Genomic DNA, 5,126 nt, shown 5'->3' on the forward strand with positions numbered 1-5,126 from the left:
GTACTTCCTAGAGGAACAAGTTCCCATTTAGATTATAAAGTCCTTTACAAGTCAAGGAAGAGCAAATAGCATAACGTAGGAAATGAGGTCTGGTGGAGGAACTAGATCAAACCCAATTGTTAAAGGTACTGGGAAAGCAAAGGCCCAGAAGGTGGAATTTGAGGATGGAGGTAGAGACACAAATCTGTCTTCCTGCCACACTGGGTCAGGTGAACAATACAGAATAGGTTGAAAATTATGAGAAGTCAGAGATATCTGTTCCTGGAAGTGAGAACTCAAAGAAGAAGGAAATGGGGATGTATTGACTCTATGTGGATGCCACCTCTTTGGGTCAACAAGCTGGCTTCAGGAAAATGGGTACACTATTCAGCTACAGAAGTAGTAGTTGAAAAGAAGCCCTATTTGGGAACAAGAAGAAGTGAGAGTGAAACTTGTAACCTGCTGGCCACATGCACATTGTTATTCTATATGACATCTAATACTCTGGAGAATAATTGTCACTATTTTATGTTTGTCTTCCAAATTCCAAATACTGCTATCCAATGCTAGCTTGGAATCATACAGGTTTAGGAATTCTGAAAGTTGAAGTTTACCACTTAATCAGATTGACTTTATTGACTTTAATTGATTTATTTTGGGTTTTGGGACACACCTGCTGGGCTCTGCACTCAGGGATTACTCCTAGAAGTTCTCAGGGGACCAAATCTGGTACAAGGTATTGAACCAGGATTGGCCATGTGCAAGGCGAGTGCCCTATCAGCGGTACTATCTCTCAGACTGTCTACCAGATTAGCTTTAGAACCACTCAGTTCCAGTCCCATTTCTAGATGGGAATACCTATGAATACCATGAATAAGGTACCATTATTATATATACTCATATATATTATGTATTTTATATATATTCATATATTATACCATTATAAGGTATTAAAGTTGTTATATCAAGTTAAAGACTTCATTAAAACTTCTGATTTTGGGGTTTATTGTAGACCTTCCCTTTAAATTGGCTGTGATATAATGAGGTTCCTGATCCTGACAGTTACTCTGTTTCTCTCTTGTTATTTTATGGTTAAGGCTTACCATATGATTGCTTCCTCTCATCAAAATTGTTTAGAAATAACACTTGTTTAAAGTCTAACTGACTCTTATTGTTCCAAATGGTTTTGTCTGGACCCAGACAGACTTGAGATGCCTGTTTCTTTGATCAGGTCAGGATCCTGGCTAAGTCATAGTTTTCCTACAATGCCTGGGTTTATTGCCTCAGCCTCTAAGAGAGACAGTCTTCCCTTAGTATTGAATGAGGAAAACAACTGTTTTGACACAGAACACCTGTGTTAATGACTTTTTGTTTTTAGTAAGAAAACTTCCTACCAACTGAATGCAAAGATTTTTTTTATACTTGTATATAAACTAAATTTGTTGATTTGAGAAATATATGGAGGTTAAAGAAGCACATAGATTTGGTATTAATCTAATGGGCTCACTTTAATTAATAGGTTCATTTTCTGATTAGTTATGGCAGTAAGATAAATCCCCCCAAACAGAAAACAAATAAAATGCTAGTATAATACTGGTTGAGATTTGGCACTTTTTAGATTAGGGACCAAATGAGAATTCAGGAGATGGGATTAGTTTTGAAATATCAGAGGTTCAACCAGGAAAGCAAGAGATTATACCTTGTTATTCTGCCAAGGGATGTGTAAAATAAGCCCCCACGTTTTGAAATCACCCGACACACTATATCTCTAACCCCAGGCAGATAGGTCTGAAGTACCCTATTTTCTGGCATATAAGACGACCGGGGTATAAAACGACCCCCTAATTTTACAGTTAAAACATAGGCTTAGGCCTATATTTGCTGTATAAGATAGAATGTTCCTGTGCTGCAACTGTATCTTCCACAGTGAGCCAATCACAACAAGCAAAGGTCCAAAGGTTATATATACTGTAATAGACGTCCTCTCTGACTCTGGCTAATCTGAGCAGGCTTTTTACAGTGTAGATTCAGGTACAGAACACTGTATAATTTACATGCATAAAAAGCCTGCTTGAATTGGCTGAGTTAGAGAGGCAGTCCAAGCAGCCTGGCAGTGATCGGTGCAGGATTGAGTTGGAAAATTCGTTTTGTGGCAATATTCAGACAATTTTCATTTAGTGGCATATTGAAACATTTTTCGAGATATACTCGGTGTATAAGATGACCCCCGGTTTTTGGTTGACTTTTTTTTTTGTTTCAAAAGTCATCTTATACGCCGAAAAATACGGTAGCTAGGATAGCCTCAAAGAATTAATAAACCAAGCCAGTCAGGAGAGAATCAAGGAGTCAGTGGTGTCTCCCCTGTGGTCTCTCCAAGTGCAAAAGCCAGAATGATCTTTATTTTCCCAGTACAAATTCCACCAAGAGAAGGAAGGTGGAGTAAGATCCAGGTGAACTTTTATATATCAAAGGTCTAGGTTTAAAGGAAAGTGGAAGATGAGGGAACATCTTTGTTTGGGGTCAATTGCTGGGCATCATCTTACATTCTTGTCCAACCACACTTTATTCAAACTAGTCTTCAGACTGGATTTGAATCACAATTATAGCTCTCAATAGCATTGCAATTTTGGACATAGCCTCTTACCCCTCTAAATTTCAGTCTCTTACCCCTCTAAATTTCAGTTTCTTTATCTTAAAAATGAATGGATAATTTCTTCCTTCTAGGGGTGTGATAAACATTAAACAATAACATTGAAGCATTAAAGTGCTAGGCACAGAGTAGAGTGTGATGAATAAATTGAAACTCTTAATGCATAATTAAATTCTAGGGCCTTGTCCCTGGATTAGTAACTACTAAAAATTTGTTACTAAATTTAAACAGATTTCAGAAAACTTTAGCAAGAGGGAGCTATGAATGATTAGATCAAATGATTTTCTTGATTGAGCAAGTTTATTCTTGTCAAATGTTCAAGATTTGACCTGGAATAAATTGTCCTAGTGGAACAAATCTGGGAATCAATCAAGGCTTTCTTTTTTGACATAAGCACTCAAGACTTCATCGGAGGTAATAAAGGAGGTGTAAAGGATTAGTGATGGTTTGGACTCTGAGTTTAGTTTTCTTTTTTGATAAATTTCAACCATAATCGTATATTTTCACACACTAAGCATGTTGAACTGATTAGTCCCAAAGGAATTTATGATATTTCATTGCAAATTCTGGATCTGCCTGTGGATTTACCAATCTGGTTTAAGCCAATGGTTTCTGCAACCGTTACTAGCAGCTGCATACAGAAGCCCATGCAAAATCTGGGGATTGCTGAAAGTCCTGTCTTGGGTATCCCATGGTTACATTCTGGAGCTGAATTCTCCCAAGTGAGAAAAAGTCTTTGCAATTGAACAATATTTGGAGCTTAAATACTCAGAGGGAACCAGTTACTCAATCATGATTTGCCACAATTATGTGGATTCTTGAACTTCAAAGAGTTATAGACAAACTCACCCAGGAGTGATTGAGCTGAACATTGTCTCAGTATAAAAAGCTAGTGTTACAAGTAAAATCAGAAATTTTAAAAAAATGTATTTTAAACAATTTTTAGTTCAGATAGCATGTTAATAGTATTAAATACAGTTAGTGCACCTCACCGCCACCAAAGTGATTAATGTCTTCATATTGCATCTAGTCCATCTCTTTATTCCCCTCTCTCTTCTCTCTCTGCTTGATAATTTCAGTTATGTAATCCAAGGCCATTGATGTTTCATCTTTGATACTGCTTCTTTGTTTCTCTATATTTCATAAGTGAGTAAGATCATCTTTTCTTCTTCTCTTTCTTTTTTTTTTTTTTTTTTTTTTTTTTGTTTTTGGGCCACACCCGGTAACGCTCAGGGGTTACTCCTGGCTATGCGCTCAGAAGTCGCTCCTGGCTTGGGGGACCATATGGGACGCCGGGGGATCGAACCGCGGTCCGTCTCCTAGGCTAGCGCAGGTAAGGCAGGCACCTTACCTCCAGCGCCACCGCCCGGCCCCTCTTCTTCTCTTTCTAACTTATTTTATTCAGTGATCTACTCCAGTTCTATCAAACTTGCAGTGAACTGTAATACTTCATGTTTTATTGTATAGTATTTCATTACTTATATATGCCACAGTTTCTTTATCCATTCATCTGTGTAACAAAATTCTTAACTTGACCTTAAGAGATTCAGTTGGCTTATTTAGGCATTATCTAAGAACTGCAGGAATTTGACAATTTTCATAAAACACTGATAGTAGTATGATTTTTAGTCATGCTTTTTATCACCTCTTGATCACATGTCATTGGCTTTTCAATTAATGTTAACTTTTGTGATTCATATTTGGGGAAAATGTGTTGCTTTGGAATTGGTATTTTCACATATTAATCTATTTTGTCCTGATTCTGAGAGATATAGATAAAATAACTATTTTAACAGATACCGTACTAAAGAAGTTACTATGTGCCAGACAGACACGATTGAAACTATTTCAATAACTCAAATTTTATATTTATACTTCTATAAGGTAGCTCTTTTTAATAACACTATGAGCTGATTTTTATAGGTGAAAACATGTAAGACTGGAACTAAATAGGTGATCTAAACTCAATTGGGTGGTAAGTGATAACACCTGGATTTAGACCCAGATAATCTGGCTCCATAGATATTCTCAACATTATCTATTCCACCTGCATATTTTAGATGATGCTAGAACTAAGAATGTGTACCACACAAGAATCTACAATTATTACTGAATGGAAGCATTATTTTAATCTAGAGTTTTTGAATTCTAAGGTGCATCTACTTTCTCACTATTCCTTGCTTCTTTGATCATTTGATTTTACTGAGCTTCATTTTGCACTTACAAATTTGAAAACAAAGTGAAGATACTTCTTTCACCAAGGTATTTGATGTAAATCAAATTAATTATATGAATTGTTCAACTCCCAGGCACATAACACTTGTTCTTACTTGACTTACTATGAAAACCCCCAAATGTTCTTTATTATTATTAACTTTTATTTTAAAGTCATGACTGATAGTACTCAGGGTTTTTTTCCTGGTATTGTATTGAGGGATAACTCCTGATGGTGCTCAGGAACCTTACATGATGTTGGGATGGGAAGTGTGCCAGCTGC

This window comes from Suncus etruscus, chromosome 11 (genome assembly GCF_024139225.1).
Source record: "Suncus etruscus isolate mSunEtr1 chromosome 11, mSunEtr1.pri.cur, whole genome shotgun sequence".
In the NCBI taxonomy this organism is placed as follows: domain Eukaryota; kingdom Metazoa; phylum Chordata; class Mammalia; order Eulipotyphla; family Soricidae; genus Suncus; species Suncus etruscus.